This window comes from Phascolarctos cinereus, unplaced genomic scaffold (assembly GCF_003287225.1).
Source record: "Phascolarctos cinereus isolate Bilbo 61053 unplaced genomic scaffold, phaCin_HiC Scaffold_4;HRSCAF=312, whole genome shotgun sequence".
In the NCBI taxonomy this organism is placed as follows: Eukaryota; Metazoa; Chordata; class Mammalia; order Diprotodontia; family Phascolarctidae; genus Phascolarctos; species Phascolarctos cinereus.
Window position 1 is genome coordinate 242312363 of NW_027555847.1, and position 22713 is coordinate 242335075.

The following is a 22713-nucleotide window of genomic DNA, read 5'->3' on the forward strand; positions in this document are numbered from 1 at the left end:
GAGATTTAGATCTTTGAACTAATTAAATCTTGTGTATTTATAGCTAGATACTGTCATCCTCCATTTTCTCTTCCCACTACAAAATACACACTAGGTTTTATATCAAGGGCAAACACTTTCAGAGGTGCAAATTATATCAGAAGTTATACCTAGACAAAAAACAGGAAGAGTTTGGATTAAATGACTATTTTTTGTAGTCAGACGTGGGGAGTGGGAGAGAAGATGTGAAACCTGTGCTGTGCTTGTATCAACCTCCCAATAAACAGCCATTGCCAATACCATCAGCTCATTCTGGTTGGGCACACATATATGCTTGCCCGCATGCACGCACACACACATACACACACACACACACACACACACACACACACACACACACACACAGAGAACATCTATCCTGGCACTTTGGGAGGGGAGAGAAATGGTGGTACTCGTAGGAACCCTTGAGCCCCAGCACAAGAGGGACATGTGACAGACCTAGAAAGAAGTGGTAGAGCAAGCACTCACACTTAGCACAGGGTGGTTGTTGTGTGAGTCAAAAATTTGATGAAAATATGGCAGGAAAGTGTTCATAGATGTTTTCTATGCTAGATCATGTTTTCAAAGTCATACAATTAACTGAAAAGTATAAAATGCACAAGATCCACTACATTCATTGTCCATTGATTACAAAAAAAAAGATTTTAATGTAAATAATAAAATGCAAAATAAAAATGCAGCTTTAAAGACTCTCCTCCAATAAGCTATAACCCATGCATGTGTTGAGATCACATAAGATTACTTGATAGAAATAACCACAGAGATAATTTTAGCTAATGTTTCCTATGGATCATTAGTTAATTCAGGTGCTCTTATTTGTGGGTGATGTTATGCTGAATGCAGAATACAACGTGGCCCTTCAGTAAAATCCACGGCTATTTGAGGAAGATCAGAAAAGAAAGGAAAAGAAAGCATATCTCCCAGAAAATGGCATCTATTTGGATTAGCTAAATTTGACTTTTTACTGCCTTAAGTTATAATACCTATCTTTGCCCCCCAAAAAAAAAATACAATGAAGTTAGTACACAGAACTTGAACAAGACCTGAACTAGATAAATAGATAGATCAAGCATTTATTAAACACTTGCTATACACCAAGTTCTTTGTTAAGCATTGGAGGTGCAAATACAGGCCAAAAAAAAATATGGTCTGTCCCTCAAGAAACTGACATTCTAATAAGAGAAGATAGCACATAAAGGAGAGTAAGAAGTGAGGGGAGGGATGAGACTGCTATCATGAAGATGAAGTCAGGAGAGTGAGAAGTGCCAGTGGGAGTGAAATGAGCATGACTTGGGTACTTCATGAAATGATGGTCCAAGCTAAAGATTCACCAATGAAGAGAGTGGGTCTTAGGGTGTAGGTACCCACTGTAGAAAATTATATAGTGCTTTCAATAATCACAGGCTGTTCTCTAAATTAAAAAACCAACTTCTCAACACCAATATTATTCCAGTGATGCCATATGGCTACAAATCACAAAATATGATAATACTTGAAAAATTGAAATTGCAGGTAACCTAGATGACAATGGAGATATGTGTGGTGGACATAAGTAGGCTTAAGCATATTGCAACGATGACTTACATGCAGGAAGTAGTACAAAAGACTAATGTCTTACATGAGTGAGTATATTAAAGAAATATACGATTGGAAAGGGAGAAAGCCAATCACGTAGCAAGAGCAAAAAATACCACATGCACAGCCTGAATTCTGTACAAGTATATATGAAATATTAAATGACCTAGAAGAAGACATCTAATATGTTAGGTGGGCTATCTGCAGAGGATTTATGGAAAGGCTTGGACAAGGATCATATAGAAGAAAAAGATATGAATAGGTAATGATCTGTACCAGCAGAGACACTACTCATATCATCACTCTGTGAGATCATGAATCTTAAAGGACAGAGCAAGGAGGAAGAGGAAAGAAGGGAAAGGAGAACATAACTGAATCATGTGAAGGAAAGATTTTTTCTTCCTCAAAATGCATGTCTCTGTAAAAGAAGGTAAATGTATAGTAAATTATAATAAACTTTTCATTGTAAAGGTGTTTTAATAGACTGATTCTAGGCTATATTATTATTATTCCTAGTTAAGAATCAAAGAAACAAAAGTTGAGTGTCTTGCGTGTAATATCTCAGTGCATTTCATGACTAATACCCACAATTATTGATTCCTATTGATCTGACATGATTAATGTACAAATCTCTTCAATTGATGCAAAACATGTTGTTATCAAATATATCCTCAGATTTCAGTTTTTGTTTATATCAAAGCAAACATCAAATTCAAAGAAAATTAACATGAGAAATGGTAGGTGATTATAGCAGCTCCAACCTGACCTATTTAAATAAATTGTTGACTGAAAAATAGAAAGTAGGAAAAAGTAAAGAAATTGACTGACAATTTCCTATTCATTCAGTACTTTAATATGTTCAAAATGCTTTGCATACATTATCTCATTTGATCTTATTTGATTCTTGGATTTGGACATCAGGAGACATGGATTCAGATACTACCTAAAACACTAATTTCCTGGCTATAGTTTAATTATTTAACTTCTCCAAGCCTCTATTTTCTCATCTACTCAGTGGGGGTAATAATAATTGTATTACCTGTCTCAAAGAGTTGTTGGAAGGAATGTGTTTTGAAAACTTTAAAATGTCAAATGAATGTATTTTTATTATTATTATCATTCTCTTTACAACAAGCCTATAAAGTGGGCATTATTTTACAGCTGAGGAAACTAAAGCTCAGAGAGGAAAATGACTTCCCCAGGATCGCATACCCAGTCAACTTCAGAGTAGGATTTGAATCTAGATCTCTTTGGACAACAAGTTCAGCTCTTTGTCATATAGAGAAAGATGGTCAAGAAACCAAGTCCTCCAGAAAACAATTACTCCCCAAGCCCACTAAAAAGATGTTTGATCTAAGAGAACCAACATTATACAGAATACAAGCTCATTTACAAAAAGTTGCAGTGGTGAACAATATTGCCACATAAAACAACAAAAAGCAATGGAGGAGAAAACAGGCCTAAAGAGAGAGCTTGAAAGGAGATACAGTTAAATCAGATAATCCCAAAGAGCACATTCAGATGAAAACAGAAGGAGAAATACAACCAGATTGCAAGTGTTTTATAGGGGTTTTTGTACTCAGTACTAATGATGGAAACACATTAGGATTTGAAAACCTCAGTCACCAATGTTTTGTGGAAAAGCAGAATGTAAACTCTTTCTGAACAAACTGTTTTGTTTGGATCTTTGTATCTCCAGAACCTAACACAGAGCCCTGCTCATAGCAAATGCTAAATAAATATTTAAAGAATGGAATGGAATAGAGCCGAATCTCAAGTTTGGAAGGGTCTCAGAGGTCATTTGTTCCAGCTTGTACCTGAATGTCAATCCCTTTCTACAACATACCTGACAAGTGGTCTTACTGCTTTTGCTTAAAGACTTCTAGTAAAGGGAAACTCACTAACTCCTAAGTCAAGAACAGGATTGGGTTCCTCTTTTCAATTATTAAGAAATTTATGGGAAAAAAAATTTGTGGGACTGTTCTTTATATCAAGTTGAAATGTGACTCACTGCAACTTTCACCGATTGTACCTAGCACTATCTTCTCAATCCTCTCAAGCAGCCAAATGGCCCATTCCATAAAGTTCTGGGCTTAGAGTCAGGGAAACCTTAGTTCAAACCTGGCTTTAGATACATACTAGTTGTGTGACTGTGGACAAGTCACTCAACCTCTCTCAGGCTCAGTTTACTCATCTGTAAAATAGGAAAAACTATACCACCTACCTCCCAGGGTTGTTGTAAGGATAGAAAGAGATGATATTTGTGAAGCACTTTGCAAAACTTAAAAGCTCTATAAAAATGATAGCTATAAGCAAAACAAATTTAATTGTACTTCCACCTAATATTCCTTCTGGCTGATTATTTCAAGTGTTTATTTGTCGTCTCCTCCTCTTAGAATGTAAACTTCCTTTAGGAGTATAAGACTTTAAATTATTTATCTTATTTTATTAGATTCAGCCCAATATTTTAGAATTCCATGATCCTACTTACTAGCTGTGTGACCCTGGGCAAGTCATTTAACCCCAATTGCCTCATAAAAAAAAAAAGAATTCCATAGTCCTTTGAAATCCCAACTCTTTCATCAGTATGTGAGCTACCCCTTCTAGCTTTGTCATCTAAAAATTTGATAAAGATTCCATCTCTACCTTTACCCAAATCATCGATAAAAAGTGTCAAACAGTAGAGGGCTAAGCCTAGGTCTAGCTGTCAGTGGAGACATTTTCTAAGTTGACATTGAACTATTATTGCCTTCTCTTTGGGTCTGGATATTTTACCAATTCCAAGTCCATCTAGTTGTACACATCCTTCCATCTTGCACACAAAAAATAGCCTGAAAGATTTTATCAATTTTTTGCTAAAATCAAAATAGAACAATCTAGTAACTCTGTCAAAAAAAAAAGTGAAATTAGTCTGCCATGAGCAGTTTATGATTGAGCTGTGCTATTTATTCATCTTCACTGATTCCTTTTATGAATGTTCACTAATCATTCCTTTGATAATATGTCCTAGAATTTTGCCAAAAATCAAATTAAGCTCACTGCTCCATAGTTTGCACATTCCATTCGCTTCTGTTTCTTAAAAATTACTTTTCTCCAACCTCCTTCTGCTCTATGTGATTAATCAAAGATCTATGAAAGCGCCTCAATAATCAAATTTTCCAGTCCTTTTAGTAACCTGGAATATAGTTGATCTGGGCCAGATGACTTGAAGTCACGAAGAGTAATTGGGCATGGTATTTTCTTACTAATATCTCTACTTCTTTCGGGTATCAACACATGATTGATCATTTTTGTTCCATCCTTTCTAGTCCAAAGAATATTCTTCTTGTCAGAGAAAACAGAGACTTTAAAGATGAGCAACTCTGCCTTCTGTCTGTCATTAGTCATCATTGTCTCATTAATAATAGTGGTCCTGTACCTTCCTTGAACGTCTTCCTTTCCAATATAACTAAAATAAACAAATAGGCAATAACAAGAACTACTTCTGGGCTCATCTCTTTAGTCCCTCTTTAAAAAAAAAAAAAGGTCCATGTTGGCTCCGGAGCTAAGCAGTAATACCAGGCTCTGAGGGAGCCTGCTCTCTAACAAAAAAAAAAAAACCAACGCCCTTTATACCACCACCCAAAAGCCCCGATAAAAATTACTTAAACTTAAGTTTGGCACAGATCCAGGGTCTTCCCAAACAAGATGAGAAGAAAAATCTTCAATATACTATCCATCATGTAAACAGTAACAGCTAACATTTATATAGGGCTTGCTATGTGCCAGGCACAGTAGGAAGCACTTTACAATTATTATCTCATTTGATCCTCACAACCACCCGGGGAGGTAGATGCTATTATTCTCCCCATTTTACAGAAGGAACTGAGGCAAACAGAGGCTAAATGACTTGTCCAAGATCACACAGCTAGTAAAGTGTCTGAGGCTAGATTTGAATACAGATCTTCATGACTCTGGCCCAGCGTGATTCTGTCTACAGCACCACCCATCTATTCAGTTCCTCCAAATAAAAGATATGCTTACACAAGTGACTCAGAAGCTGATATCAAAAAAGACTTAATATACAGTAATAACTTATAACTACTGTTTTTCTCTCCCAGGAGCTGATATTTGATATGTCAAAGCATGAAACATCACCTTCACCTCAGCTCTATACTGTCCAAACAAATCCCTCCAGATCCATGTTTTCTAGCAAGCCAGGCCAGGGGTTGAGTTTATCCTATCTTCTCCAAAAAACACTGGAATGATTGCTAGGGGGTTCTTCCCAAAATGCAGCTATTACAAATGGAAAATCCAGGAGCTTCTAACTTCTCAAACTCACAGAGCTATCTCTAAGACTAGACATTTTTCTCTTAGGATCACTGTTCAGTCATCTCTATTTAACAAAGAAACATAAAAAGAAAATGTAACCAGGAGCCTGAGGTCCATGCTCAGGCTCACTTTAGCCAAAATATGTGTTTAAGTTGCTTGCAGCCAATATATTCCTGGAGTGGGAGAAGGCTTCTGACCTTTCCCTACTTCCTCAGGGAAAGTCTTGAAGATCCCTGCCTCACTCAGCAGATGGGAAGAGAAAAAGAGAGAAGGCAAAGTCACCCCCTATGTAATCCACTATGTGGGCCACTCCTCTGGGCTTAGTGGCAGGGGTATACTGATGTCAGCTCCAATCGGGAGTGGATTGTTAAATACCCAATGTGGGCATTTGTGCCTCAGAAATCAGCAAATGTGACAAGTCAGGACTTGATTTATTGTTTTCTTGATTGTCTAGACTTAGGAAAGTGTTAATAGGGCAGATTAAGCTTAAATTTGTTTATTTGGCAGCCTCCAAGGTGATTTTCCTAAAATACAGTTCTGACCATGTTACTCCCGTACTCAATAAAATTCAGTTGTTCCCCATTATCTCTAGAATGAAACATAAATTCCTCAGTTTGACCTTTAAAACTCTTCAGAACCTGACTCCATCTTTTCTAGACTTAACTCTCCTTCATGCACCCCAGCCAAAATGCTGGAATCTATCCAAACCCCACACCCAACACTGTCTCCTTTTTCTGTGCCTTTGCACAGGCTGTCCCCATGCCTTGGATGTACTTTCTCTCTTCTCCTTTTTGTATTCCCTGGTTTCCTTCAAGGTTGAGATCTTCTGTAGGTGATCTTCTGTAGGAGAACTTTCTTGGTCCCCACAGCCACTCTGCTCTTATATAAGTCTTGGATAGATCACAAAATAAACAGAAATTGGGAGGTTTTGACTTATATAAGCCAAATCTGGTCTTTGGTTTAATTTTTTCTGTCATTTGAGGTCTTCTAAAATCAAACTATGGGGCAGCTAGCTGGCACAGTAGTTAGAGTGCTGTGCCTAAAGTCAGGAAGACTCATCTTCCTAAGTACAAACCCAGTCTCAGACACTTACTAGCTGCTTGACCCTGGGCAAGTCACTGCTTTGCTCAGTTTCCTGATCTGTAAAAGACCTGGAAAGGAAATGGCAAACCACTCTAAGTACCCTTGCCAAGAAAACTCCAAATGGGTTACAAAGAGTCAGACACCACTGAAATGACTCAACAACAAAATCAAACTATGCTCCTCCTAGTAAACCTCAAACATGGCATAGCTGTAAATGTAAAACAGTGATTTAAAAGTGCATCATTACTTTTCACCAGGTGGAGCTATCATTCCATTCAAGACCTTTTTCCCCCATGGCTAGTCAACAAGTAATGGTGGTCATAACAAAATTAAACATCCTGATAGGAAAAGGAAGAACAAAGAAAAGAAATCAGTCCAACAGTTGTTCAGTTCTGTTATTTGGGTTTTTTTTTTAATCTTAGCATTAAAAAAATGCAGACGGAAGAAAAACTAAAAGATGAAGTTTTAAAATTCAATAACCTACAAGAAGCCTGAAGAGGATTTTTAAAATACTTTATTGGAAGCCCAGGATAAATGTGTGCAGGCTCAAAAATAACAGACACTAAGGAAAAACAAACCCAGCATGGTTAGTTAGCACAGTTGATGGAGCTATTACAAAGGGAAAAGGCATCTTTTCCAAAAACAGAGAAACTGCTTGAGTGCAGAGAACAAAGAAGGCCCCTAATTAGCTTAGTCAGCTGCATATTAGAAATAAGCAAACCCAAAGCATGTTGGCATTTTGTACTTTATATTTCATTCTCATAATGTTCTATTTTATAATTATATTTATCTGCTACATCCCTTCTGTTAGATTATAAGCACTTTGAGAGTAAGGACTATGTCTAATCATCTTTGTTTCTCCTCAGCTATCTATTGGTGTTAATAAATGTTTGTTGAATTTGACTGAGAACTGTCTTATAAGAACAAGAAGTTCCTTAAGTACAACATACAGAGGAGAGCAGAAAGAAAGTAGGCATCGTACTGTGTCAGGCACTGCAGAAACAACCATTTCATCATGCTATAGCAGGTGAATTCAGAGCAGAAGGGAGCCAAAATTGATAGAAGATATTTACTTCATATCTCCCTCAGTATCTTTTAACACATTCTTTCTTTGTTCGATAGGTCATTTCTTCCTTTAATTCAGCAATATGCTGGTTAATGTTTAAAACAAGTTCGGGGGGAGGGGGGAAGTGTGCACACAACAGACTTTTAAGTTTAATATGCATTGTTAACATTTTCTTCATGACTTTCTTAACTCTAGACAATCAACAAAGCAATACATCAAACCGTGGTTTGTAACATCTGCCGACTTTCAATGTGTAAATGCTCACACTGAAAATTTAACAATCAACCCTTGCAGGACACCCATCTAACCCCCTAAAGAATGAAAGAAGGAGCATAGAAAGGGGAGAAAGGAACAAATCCAGTCCACCAACCCCTAAAGTTTCACTCCTTTCTCTCCTGTCCTTACCACCTTACTGGAAAAGAGACAGAGATCTAATTGATTTGACTTTGTAAGGACAAATCTTTTGTAAGCTCTCCCAGCCACTGGAACTCGGCAACTGACAAAAACTCTGAGTTGTCCCAATTATTAGCCATTGTTCTAATGAGTCATTAGTTTGCTGATTAAATTTGTCCTATAGCATTACAAGTTACCTGTGGTAAAAGCCCACCTACTGTCTGACTTCTCCAATAGAGAAAGTCACTCCCTAGGAAGTACTAATCCAGGCACAGTAGTACAATACTGCAGAAGCTTTCTTAATACTTGCCCCAGTTCTCTCTCATCATCATTTCTGTTCTTGTTTTATTCTTTTACAACTATATCCTCAATAATCCAGTAAAACCTCTGAGTTGTAGAGCTTGCTTCTAGTCCCTGCCTTCATTAGCATTGCCCTTTTCACTTATGTTATTACCATTATCTGCTAACTGTACAGACCTCTGTTCTGCTCCTTGCATTTCTCCTGGAGTTGTCAGGGAGCAAACACCATATCAACCATTCCTAGGCCCTATCTGAAGTCACACTGGCTCTCAGGTAGATGACCATCTTTCAACTGAAGGATCAGCCTATTAAGGAGGAGTTTGGTAAGAATCTTGCAGCAATGACTGAGAAGCCCTCCTCCCCTGTGTTTGTTACAAGACAATATATTTCCTTTACCTTTATAGAGATGGACAACATAGGCTTCCTTCCATTCTTAAGGAATAACTTCCTCTTGCTGTATAACGCAGAAAATTTCAGTCAGCTTTTGTATGAGCAATGGACTCCCCACACACACATTTTAAATCTCAACTGGAATAGAATCAGTACCAGGTGCTTTACCACAAAAGAGTAGCCTAATAGTATTCCAAACTTCTTCTTCAGTCGGAAATTTCTAATCTGATTAAAGCCTTTAATACTGTCAGTCTCGAGAGCTTATAGAAAATTATCTCAAAATTCAGCTGCCCAGAGAAGTTCATCAGTATTGTACATCAGTTTTATGACAGCATGCTTGCCTTGGTTCTGGATAATGAACAATGCTCTCATGCTTTCCAGTCACCAATGGAGTGAAACAAGGCTCTGTGCTCCCATGCTTTTTAGCATGATGTTTTTGGCTATGTTGATAAACGTCTTCAATGAGGATAAACACAGTATCAAGGTCAGTTACCACATTGATGGTAAATTATTCAACTTGAAAAGGCTCCAAGCCAAGATTAAAGTGGAGAGAGAGTTGGTGTATGATTTTCTGTTTGCAAATGATTGTGCATTCAATATAGCCTCTGAAGATGAGATGCAACAAATAACGTATCAATTCTCTGCTGCTTGTGCTAATTGTGACCTAACAATTAACACCAAGAAAACAGAATGTTCTCCACCAGCCAGCACCATACCATCTATGCATGGAACCATTGGTTACAGAAAAGGAAGAGGTTTTGAATGCTGTGAATAAGTTCACTTACCTTGGCAGTACTCTTTCCAAGGATGTACACATTGATAATGAGGTTGAGGCATGCATGGCCAGAGCTAGCTCACTGTTTAAAAGGCCCAAAAGGAAAGTGTGGGAGAGAAGAGGTATTAGACTGACTATCAAACTGAAGGTCTACAAAGCTCACCTCATTGTTGTATACCTGTGAAACCTGGACAACATACCAGGGCCATGCCAGAAAACTGTATAGCTTCCATTTGAATTGTCTTAGGAAGATTCTGAAGATCACCTGGCAGGATAAGGTACCAGACACTGAGATGCTTTTTCTAACTGAACTGCCAAGCATTCAAACTCTACTTCACAGAGCCCAACTCCAATGTGCTGACCACATTGCTCAAATACTAAACATATGCTTGCCTAAAAGAATATTTTACAGAAAATTCACACGAGACAAGTACTCATGTGGTGGTCAGAAGAAGCAACACAAGGATACTCTCAAGGTCTCTCTTAAGAACTTTGGAATTGCTTGCATAACATGGGAGACACTGGCACAGGACTGCCCAGCATGGCGTGTTTTCATCAAAGAAAGGCGGTGCTCTATGAGCAAAGCAGGATTGAAGTAACTCAAAAAAAATGTTAGGTGTACAAATTTAGATAATCTATCTCAAATGTTCATATGGATTATTTATGCCTGACCTATGGTAGAGTATTCCAAGCTCATATTGGTCTGATCAGCCACGGTGAGATACACTGTAACTTGACTTTAACATAGTGATGTCATTTTGGTCCTCTTCAAGGACAGGACAAAAACCAACCAACCAATCATCTGCTAACTGTTCTTCTGCCTTCAGGCGCAGTATTTAAGAATCAAAAGCTCATTTACAAGTGCCTCTACTTGCCTAATGTGCAAAGAAAGTTTATTTTCACTCTTCTTATATTGGTAATCCAGTCTCTTCAAAACTGTCAGTAAATACCAGCAAATATTTTTACCGTCCTTATTAAGCTCTTCCTGCATACATAATGATAGTCCCACAAGGTAAATGGAAGGAAGCTTTTTCTTATCCCACTGAAAAGATTCCCTATATACCTCACACACCATTTTTGCCACATGAAACCAATATCTCATATCTGGCCACCCCATTACCCATGAGTCCCGTTCTACTATGATATCTTTCCACCACTTTAAAAATTAATTTGTCTATAAGGCTATTACAAAATAATCCCTACTGCCTCCTCCAGGCCTAATCAGCCTTAGGCCACTCAAATAATTGAGGCTCTGATGGACTATAAAATGCAATAAACAACTCTCGATAAGAGATCTTTAAAAATGCAAATTCTAAAGTTTAAAAGAATATAAACTATAATAAAATGTAACTCCTTTCCACCTCAGCTTTCCACCTTACTACAGTAACTGGCCGTGCCACTTCATAAATACACGCTTTCATGTGCAACAAAAATTCTAATAAACTTCTGACTTCCTCCTCACCTGGATAGCAAGGAAGTTAAATGGCCTCATACTCCCTTAAAGAATCAGTCTATATGCCACCAGAGCCATCCCCTTGTGCTTAAGGTGTTGAAGAGGGCCACCAAAAAAGGAGAACAAGATGCCAAGGGCAAAAGGGAAAGGAAGAAGAAAAAGCAGGGGCATATTCTCACCTCCAGCAATATGTGAGGTAAAATGGCCACTCTTCCTAAGTTATGGTCTCAACTTCCCACTGGCTGTCCTCTTCTCTGCTCGGCCACTCTAATATAGAACAGCATCAAAGCAAAAATGGCAACATCAGTGGCAATGACACAAAAGAGGTATGAACCCAAACACAGACATCAACAAAGAGGGAAGTCTGTAACTGCAACACAATCTTTGAGCCTATTTGGCATCTAATGATAAGGATGAAGGCAAAGATGGAATGTGTACATGACACAAATCTGCAAAAGACAGATAGATTGAAAAGATTAGGATATTAAAAAGATCTTGATAAAATCTTTGGGCCAATGGGCCAAATCAAATAAAATGAAATTTAATAAGGAAGTTCAACACCTAGGTACTAAAAAAATAGTTATGCAGGTATAGGATGAAGAAGAGGCAGAGAGTCAACAATTCCTTTGAAAGAGGTCTGAGGGTTAATGGATAACAATCTCAGAATAGGACAAAAAAAATAGAAAGATATCATTAGAAATATTTAGTTCCTTGCTGAAGTCCAAGCATATTATCTACACATTACTCTGTTACTTACTATCTCTGTGAAATGAAAAAGTCACTTTTCTGGGCCTGACTTTGCTTATCTATAAAAGAAGGGAATCAGACTAGATGAATCAGGTCCTTTGACCTCAAACATTCCCTTTCTGAGTCTGTCTAACATCTCTGTTAGAAGACATGCATACTCATTTTTTGTGTGCAGGACTGGTACAGGCATGGACATTCTCTACTTGTTACCACATGAATGGAACAGCCTTTTTTCCATTGGCTGCATAACCAGAACTATCTGCATCTTTTAAATTGTAGGATAATATTTGTGCTTTTCCTGAATTCCTATCTAGGGGGAAAAGGATTTCTTTACTGTCAACATATAGTAAGGAGAGAACTAATGGCTGCCTCCATCCCATTAGTCAATGCCATCCCAAGAAAAAGCTATAGGATATTGCCCTTTTCCTTCATCTTTTTCCATTCTAGGTGTAGAGAATAGAGTCTCTGACCCAGTAACATGGGGATCCAAGAGTCTAGTAACCAAATTCAGTTGTTGCATCCAGTGCAAGAATGAAATCCTAGGGAGCAAAGGTCTGGGGATGCTAGCCTAGTGGAGCATTGGACTTGAACTTGGGGGGACTAATGCTTTATAGAAACTCAGCTAAATTGTAGGTCTATATGTGTGTTCTTGCTGTATCGTTGAAGAAATAATCCCTCTGCAAAAGCTAATCCAATGTTAAATGGAAATGGGGTACTAGTCACTGGACCGGCCTTGGGGCCACGTGTGGCCCTTTGACTGAATCCAAATTTCAAATAACAAATCCCCTTAATAAAAGGGTTTGTTCTGTAAAACTTGGACTCAGTCAAAAGGCCACACTCAAGGACCTAAAGGCCACATGTGTCCTCAAAGCTCCAAGTTCCCTACTCGTCTTGGACCCTTGAAAAGGGAAGAGAGTGGAGGGAACACAATTGGTGGATCCTTGGGCTGGTGATAGGGAAAATAGACTTCCTAACCCCCTCAGCTACTAGAGAATCAGGTCAGGAGGTGAAATATAAAAGACCTGGTGTTCAAAGAGGTGAACTAGAATCAGTCATGTTATACACAATTTCTCCCATCAGATTTTTAAGTTCAAGGGCAAAGTTCTTTGTATTCCTTAGCAATACCCAGAACTGTATTGCAAAAATTAAATGGTTTTGATCACCTAAGGGCATTGTTAACATTTGGTCAACTACAGTAGTTTGTTTAGGTTTGTACTATACAATCCATGAGCTGATTTAATGCTATATTCAATGTAATATATTTAGAGCTTTGTTTTCTGATTTATTAATTATTTAATCTTTCTCGATCTTTCCCCTTCCTTTCTCTATCTCCTTCACTTTGGCCAATCCACTTTTCAATGACATCTCATTATAGGGTAGACAGAAGAGGAGAAAAAAATTAATTAAAAATAGTAAGGGAGGGGTTAATTTATTAAAACTGGAACCTTGCAATAAAGCCATACCATGAGGGAAACTTCCATTGGGGTAAACTGTCTTAGAAGAAGATATCAGATATTTCAGTAAACAAATCCCTCTGGAAAAGAGCATGCAGAATGAACTTGCTTTATATCAAATTCCATTCTCTATCAATTTTTTTAAAGGGACGTGCTAATGTAGTTTATTCAAGGATGGCTATTTAAAGCTATTAACTAAAGAAAGTTGTTGGATTAGTTGTGGGTTTATATTCATCCCTGATATTTTTATTGCCTGTTACTCTTTCTTGCACATCCTCCAATCTAGCACAGTTTATTGCACATATAAAGTGCTAAAGTTTGCTTATTAATTAATTGATTACCATAGAGAACTAATAATTAACCATATAGAAAACCACAAGAAAAAAAGTCCTAAAAAGAGAGAGAGACAGAAAGAAAGAGGAAGATACACAATTTTTCTAACTTTGCACTTAAGAAAAAAATAAGGAGACATAAATGTCTTTCCAGAAGTTACAGAAACAGGCTTCTAGAAAACAGGGATTATGCCTCATTCATTCTTGTAATTCCCTCAACGCTTATCACATGTCATGCACATAGTAGGTGTTTGATAAATATTGTTGAACTGAACTAAAATTTAATTAAAACGTGCATTTGTTTTGTGGTAACATTTTTTTCAAAAGTACATCCAGAAAGCTGGGACATCATGAGCTCCTAAAATGTTTACCTAAAATCATGCAGCAACTTGGGAAAATAAATTCCCTGACTTTTAAAATGTTTGACCTGGTAAAGATTAAATTTCTGAGGCTTTTTATGTCTTGCATTTAAGGGAAGGCAAGGCCTGATGAGCAGGGAAATGATCTTCCTAGGGCTTCAAGAAACAGGCAGAAAAACAGGCTTTCTCTTTTTAACTCCTGTTTTCTGTGTTGATTATCTTGTTGACACTCTAGTTCCCTGAGTAATAGTGATAACATAAGCCACGTAGGCTTAGCTGAGATAAAAGTATATATAATAGCAGGGTTGTTCCCATGGAACTAAATCCTGCTGTGAATTTTAGCTCATTCCTATTTGCTCAGAAGCCATGAAAAGAAAGAAATAGGTTCTAAAACATTTATTCCAAATAGTTTTTTGTTCCTTGTTATATTAAAGGTAACTTTACTTCCAAATATTTATTTCCCACCCATTAAAAAAAAAACCTGTGGGTGGAATTTATGTGATAAACTAAATTTCTTATTTTCAGGTATTCAGATACAATTCACATCAAACCAATTCCATCATTTTTAACACTTACTCCAAATCATGGGCAGATAAACATTCTGTTCCCAAATTATAAGATCCTCTTTTCCCCTATACCAACCAAACCCTTCTTATTGTAAGATACCTCTAGAGACATGTACTTATCTTACTTCCTCTCAGCACAGCAATGCCAGCTTTCAATCTGTCTGGAAAAGCATGAAATACCCAGTTCTGCCACTGTGGGAAATGGTGGATGGAAACTTTGCTAGCCCCTGCCCAAAAAGCACTGAACCAGAAGTGAAGAGACCCATGCTCTTGAACCAACTTATTGTCTGACTTTGGTCAAATCAGACCTCTCTGAGCCCCGAACTTGGCCCAGAAAAAAACAGGTAACATGTATATACTGCCTTAAAATTTGCAAAGCATTTTACGTATATTATCTCATTTGATCCTCATAACAGCCCTGGAAAGTGTTATTATCATCTCTATTTTGCAGACAGGGAAACTAAAGCTGATTGCTAAATGACTTTCCAGGGCCACACAGCAAATGTCTGGCGCACTATTTTAACTTAAGCCTTTTTGACTACAAGTCCAGTATTCTATGTCATTTCTAACTGTGTATTCTTGAGAAAAATCTATTCACCTCTCTAAACCTCAGTTTCCTCATTTGTAAAATGAGCCAGGGTAAGTCAGGGAAGGGTATACTATATGATCCCTGAAGTCTCCTCCAGCTCTGTCATTATGTCATTCTAAGGCTTTAAACTCGTTATCAGTTATTTTCTTCTCTCTCTCTTCTTGTTCAGGACAACTGCAAAGGAAAACGCACATTTTTTAGCCCTTGTCTTCATACCTAACAAAAAGGATGCGATATAAGTGTGAATACTCTTAAAGGTTAGAGGCCACCACCACTACCACCCCCTTCCACTACCAGCACCATCACTTCTAAAAAGAAGGGAAAAAAAACTTGATGCTTCTGTAAAAGTGATGCTTGATTTGTCCTTTCTAGTGGATTGTATAGAACATGCCTATGTGGAAAGATTCTAAAGCTGCTGTCCCAGCCCATGCTAGCATTGACAAGCTGGGCACCCAGAGGAATACTTTTGTTCCATACTCCCCTCAGGGTTGAGAGGTACTCTTGAAGTGATGTGGGATTCTTCTAATGTTATTTCCCCAAGCCCCTTCCAGTATGTTCCCCTAAAATCATTGTCAATGAATAGCATCCCAATATCACTTCATCTATTCAAAATCCCTTTAATTATTAATACCAATTAATATCAAATAACTGTGATAAAATGATAGTCACTTTAAAAAGGTACAGCAAGAACCAAAGTATAATCAATCATCTCTGAAATGGAGGAAACACTCTCCCCTCTACTCACTTCCTTAGCCCCTTAGGAGGGTAGACTCTGACTTAAAGTGATAAGTACAAAACATCTCCATCATCATAGTCATTTCTAGCTGAGGGTCAGCTGATAGACGAGTTGCTTGCTCTCTTCCTTTCAGGACATGACATCTCAGCTACTGGGTCAATCCATTGCTGGGCTAAGTCAAACAGGTTTCTCCTCAGGGCTGGCTCCTCACTAGGCTTGGCTACTGAACTTTTGCTGGCTCTTCCAACCTTTTGAAAATTAGAAGGTCATAGCCAGGTCGGTCTCATCTCTGATACTCATTCGCTTAAGAGTAGGGGAAAAAATGGTACAACAGATACAGAAAAATCAATGTCATACATGTACCAAAGGCCTCAGGCCTTCCCAGGTAGGGAGAGTAGACCACTGGAAATAACTGTCTCCTAACCCAGTAGTCATTTCCTCCTTCTATACCAGGAAAGAGAGAAATCAGGTTTCTCAGTTGGAGCCTTTTGTTGCACATTCAGCTCTGGTTCAGCAGCTAATTAAAGGGTTTTTCATTGCCATTCAGTAAGCAGACCTGAATCAGTCACAGCATACCTGCTTGTGCTCTGAATCAGGGAAGGGTCCTTTCATTAAGCATCAGCATGGATTTATACATATGCCCACCATATGAGTTGGCAGCAGACTGAATATACCACACATGCTCAAAGACCAGGCCCCCACTGGCCAGCACCCTGTTATACTAGATATTCTCTGCCTAGTTCTGGTGCATTATGTGAGGAAACATTGGGATATTGGCTTCTGGCCATGTATGAGTCATCTGCTGAGTTTCCTGTTTGGCTTCTGATCCAGAAGAATTCATCATGCTAGCTGCCACATCTGGTAGGAGAGGAGGGCTAGTTTCGAGCTGACAGCCCTTTTGGATGTCATCCCCCCCCCACCCTCCCCCCAGGAGGACAAGGTATGATTTTATCAAAAAGCTTTGACGGACAACCCTTCTGTATTCCCAACATAATGGCAGCTGGGGTCACTGCTCCTATTATGAAGTGAGGACTCAACTAACTAGGCTTGTCCCCAAGGTCCCTGGCTGCCTTGGCCTCTCTTGCATGTTTCCTTCCTTTAATATCAACTTTGTGAGCATCCAGAGGTCTGTAATCATGTTGGCCGCTAGCATTTTCCCTTTCCCTAGCATGCATCAAAAAAAATAGGGAAAAGAGAGTATCTAAGCAGTCTCAAGAGGAGTCTAGAACTAATCTAAGTGTCAATATAAGAGAGAAGGCACTGGAAAGATCAAAATCAGCTATTTGATTGAACAGTGCCAACAGAGGTGAAATATAATATAGTTAATTAGCAGTCTTGGAAAAGTATGTCCTAAAAAGGCCTAATATTATTCTCCCAGCTAACTGTACTCATAGCAAAATATTGATGCACACTATGATTCTTTCATATGCTCAGCATTGCTTTCTGTGTAGAAATAAATGACCTGTCCTAGACCCAATTCATTTTATACATTAGACACCTCTTTTACTTCCATACTTTTAGGAGAAACCCTAGACTAGAGCCAAAATTAGCACTTTCTTCAGAGTAGCTGGAGTGGGGATGATCCAATAAATAAAACAGTGAAAAGCCTATTTCCCTCACTAAGAATTCAGGCATTCCCCAAGCCCTGAATGTCAATGGCTGGTAAAGGCCAGAGAATAGTACAGGTTTGCCAACTCTGGGGCCTCAATCCAGTAACACCTCTAGCGTCTATGCAAGACTCTGCCATTGAACATTTCCTAAGTATCAAAAGACAGTGTTCCCCAACTCTTATTGTCCTGGCATTTAAAAAAAATCTAAGATATACTAATAAGCCCAAAAGATGGGCAGGAAAGAATGCCCAATTGACAAGTAAGGAGATACTAACCTAGTTTGATTTGAGGGGCTTTAGGAAGGCCCTTCCACCCAAAAGTTCCTCTGCCAATGCCTAGCTTTTCTGCCTTTCAAGAGGCCTTTATTGAAATATAAATACTGGTAAGAAGTTATATAGGTTATAAAAGTAACATAGGAAGAACTAAACTGAAAGCTAAGAGGAAAGTCTTTTGAGACACAGAATAAGAACAGGTAGCCAACATAAGGGTGAGGGGAGAAGAAGATGAACAGTGAAACAATGACACCAGAGGGTAGACAAACCTTTCCTGATTATAGAACAATGCAAAATGTGGCCTCCAAGCACCTGGACTTGAATCTCTGCTCTGCTACTTACCTTGAGACTGTGAGCTTCTCAAGGGCAGGGGCTGTATTTTACCTTTCTTTGCATCATCAACACTTAGCATAGTGCCTGGCACATGGCAGGCACTTAATAAATGCTTGCTTACTAACTGACTGATTCATGGGGCATTGAGCAAGTCATTCAAAGAATCCAGGCCTCATTTTCCTCATTTTTAAAGTGAGGGATTAAACTAAATGATATCTAACACCCCTTCCAACTCTGGATCCCACAAATTTAGTTTTGCCTTGGACTATCCCTACTTGAAAGATGACACATTTCTGTAAGCAGTATAGTAAGGTAAACCAAGCAGGACGAGCACAAGTCAAAAAGCAAATGCCGAGTCCAGTCAGAAACTTGGTCACATATTTTTCCCAAGCCTTGGGCCTTAAGGAGCTAACGAAGCCACATGGTACCCAGTAATGGTTATATGACAGAAACCCAGAAAGAAGATATAGGTTAGACCATAATAAGGTATTGTTCTTTAGAAATATGTAGGTCATTCAAGCTCCAATGCAGGAGACCTCTACCTGCATTACTGACTGACTAAAGGTGCTAAGGCCTGCTTTTGGTGACTTGACAAACCCAACCTAAACCAGCTAGAGAGAGTATAACAATTTGAACCTAATGGGCCTCAGAGCAGGCTGCTGTTGCTACCAAGCTAGACAGGCTTTTCTGCAGAAAACTGGGAGAGTGGGAAAGCTGAGCTCATCAAAGCAATCCTTAAGTATCTGCATGTATCCTTACTGTTGATATCTAGCAAAAAAAAGTTTTGGTTTATTAATTTGTATTTGTTTTATTGTGTGTCTTTAGTTTTGTTGATACATATAGGTATAGATACATACATACATACATACATACATATGTAAGTTTGATTACTTCAAGCTATGATTTTGTTTGGAGATTGTAGCTGGTATAGATGAATGGATAGATATAGATATCTATCTAGGTATATAGCTAGGTAGAGAGATATATATAAATGGTATAGATATAGATACACACACTTGTGTGTGTGTGTTGTGTGTGTGTGTGTGTGTATGTGTGTGTGTGTGTGTAGGGAATACATCAAGAACTTATGATTTCATCTGTGTGGGAACTCTCTCCACCAGCTCAGACCGCAATGTCTATATAACTTCTATTCTTTGTGAGTAGCTTGAGGTTCAGAGAAGTTACATGACTTGTTCATAATCACATAGCATCACAAGCACAATTTGCACCCAGATCCAATCTAACTCCAGATCCAATATTCTTTTTACTATGCCATGCTGAAGAATAGTGGCAAAATAAAAACATTAAATCAATTTGTGAACTGTTAACTTAGCCATGAAATACCTTGCATCCTGTAGAATTTCAGTTACCTATGTCCTACCCATGAAGATTCCAAAGGTGATAACCACCTTTCCACTATATCCCTGCTCCTACTACTACCTTTCCAATGGTCATTATTACAATTGTATTAATAATGCTTAGATAAAGCTGCTTTCTAGATATGATTCCCATATAAATCATGTTACCATACAACACATATTGCTCTGATTCTAATGCTTCACACAGATTTATAAACATCTCATGTCAAACTTCATTATGTGTCATGCTAAAAAGATAAACACATTCCTTCTCCACTATACCATTGTGAACAAATGTAAATAAACACCCAGTCTGTATTTAAGATAAGTATAGCATATATAGTATAACTCTGCCTCCCAGACTATCAGTCCATAAGCAGTGTTGTAGAGATATGAAACTCAGGACGTAATGGAGCATACTCCCAGAATTCACCAGTTTTCGATGAGCACTTATTGTGATAAAGGAAGGAGAAAAAGGAAAAGATTCTATTTGGGGAGGCACATGGAAGTGTCGGGCCGGATTAGAGTATTAGAGCAGGATGAGATACCTGTTCCCCAACCCAGAATTATGGCAAGGTGCTCATTCACACATTAGAGCAAGAACTGTGAGCAGCACAGATTACAGAGTAAGCTAGTACACTTCACATACACCAAGTCTCTAATACTTTCATTCCCCTCCACTCCCTACTTCAAACCAGAGCGGGTTGAAGGAGGGGAGCAGCCTCCTATCAACTCTCCAAATATCTTTTTTGGAATATGTAATATTTTACTTTTCCCAATTACATGTAAAGGCAATTTTAACATTTTTTAAAATTTTGAATTCCATATTCTCTCCCTCTTTCCCCTCCCCCTCCTTGATAAGGCAAACAACTTGATATAGGTTTTATATATATATATAGGCATGCAAAGCATATTTCCATATTAGCCATGATGTGAAAGAAAACATAGACCAAAAAAAAAAGAAAGAAAAAGAGCATGTTTTAATCTGCATTGTCTCCATATATAGTATACATATGTATATATATATATATATATAGAGAGAGAGAGAGAGAGAGAGAAGAGAGAGAGAGAAGAGAGAGAGAGAGAGAGAGAGAGAGAGAGAGAGAGAGAGAGAGAGAGAGAGAGAGAGAACGTTGTACACAGTAACAGCCATGCTGTGCGATGAATAATATTGATAGACTTAACCCTTCTCAGCAATACAAGGATTAAGACATCTCCAAAGGCCTCAAGATGGAAAATGCTATCCACAAAGAAGAAAGAACTATGGAGTTTGAATGCAGATTGAAACATACTATTCGCTATTTTTTTTTCTTCTGCTGTTTTTTGTTTCCTCTTTCTGGTGGTTCCTCCTATTGGTTCTAATTCTTACTTACAACATCACTAATGTAAAAATATGTTTAATAGGAATGTATATGTATAGCCTATATCAGATTGCACACCATCTTGGGGAAGGAGGTGGGGAGGAAGGGGAAGAAAAATTTAAAACTCAAAAGCTTACGGAAGTGATTGTGGATAATTCAAAATAAATTAATTTAAAAATAAAAGTTTTCTTCATTGGATTTTTGTCCCTCTTTTACCATTTGGCCTATTTTGTTTTTTAAGATATTATTTTCTTATTATTTTCCTTTTTGTGCCTCCTTTACCAAGTTGTTGACTCTTTCTTCATGATTTTCTTGCATCACTCTCTTTTTCTAATTTTTCCTCTACCTCCCTTATTTGAGTTTTAAAATTCTTTTTGAGCTCTCCCAGGAATTCTTTTTGGGGACTGAAACAAATTCACATTTTTTGTTTGAAGCTTTACACATAGCAGTTTTGATTTTGTTGTGTTCTGAGTTTTTGTTTTGATCTTCCTGGTCACCAAAATAACTTTCTATAGCCAGGTTCTTTTTTGACATTTACTCATTTTCCACCCTATTTCTTAACTTTTAACTTTATATTATAGTTGGGCTCTGTTCCCAGGGTGGAAGGGGCATTGTCCCAAGCCTCAGGTTTTTTGTACAGATCTTTTTGGAGCTAATTCTGGAGACCTTTAAGCTTTCAGTTCTTTCAATGTGTGTTTACTACTCTCCTGACCTGTGCTCTGGTATGTGCGCAACTACAAGTGTTCTTTTCTAACCTGGAACTATGACCAGGGTCCCTACTTCCCTATGGTCATAAGCTCTGGTGTGCTAGGTCTCCTCCTCACCCCGGGATTGTGACCAGGATCTACATATTGGCAATGCAACAGAGTCCTGACCCTGTGGCATCAAAGAGACCCCTGTAATCTCCTTCTGAACAGTGGTCAGACCCCCTTACTGTTTGTAGGCTAAGAGCTCTGGAAGGTCCTGATGATGATGATCGGTTACCACTAAGGCCTGCTGATGGCTTGCCAGGGTGTTACCTATGCTAGACTAAGCTTCACTCTCATCACAGTGCAATAGACCCTTCTTGCCGACCTTCTAAGTTGTCTTGGACTGGAAAATCGTTTCACTCCATCCTTTTGTGAGTTCTGCCACTCCAGAATTCATTTTGAGATGTAATTTTAAAGTTGTTTGGAGGGGAATTTGGGAGAGCTCAGGTGAGTCCCTGCCTTTTCTCCACCATCTTGGCTCGGGCCCCAATTCTCTAAATTTCTAATTACTTTAAGGAGTTGATTTTGTTCCAAAGCAACTCAGGCAGCTGTTTCCCTACATAAAATTTCTTGTTTTCATTTGCTTGCCATTATTGTCATTATTTTTTACTCTATTCTCCCTTTACATGAATGGAAAAATCAGGTAACCACCAAAAATTCTTATTTATGTGACTAATGATGACATGATGACAGCAGATAGAGGTTGGAAGGAGGAACTTTTTTTACCCTTTATGAAACAGAGACACTATATTCCCTTTAAGAGCTGGCTGAGGCAAAGTGAAAGGTTTGGGAAAGTAATCTTTTTTGACAGTAGAGTATATTTGGGGGGAAACTATTGTGGATCCCTAACAGGAAAGAGACA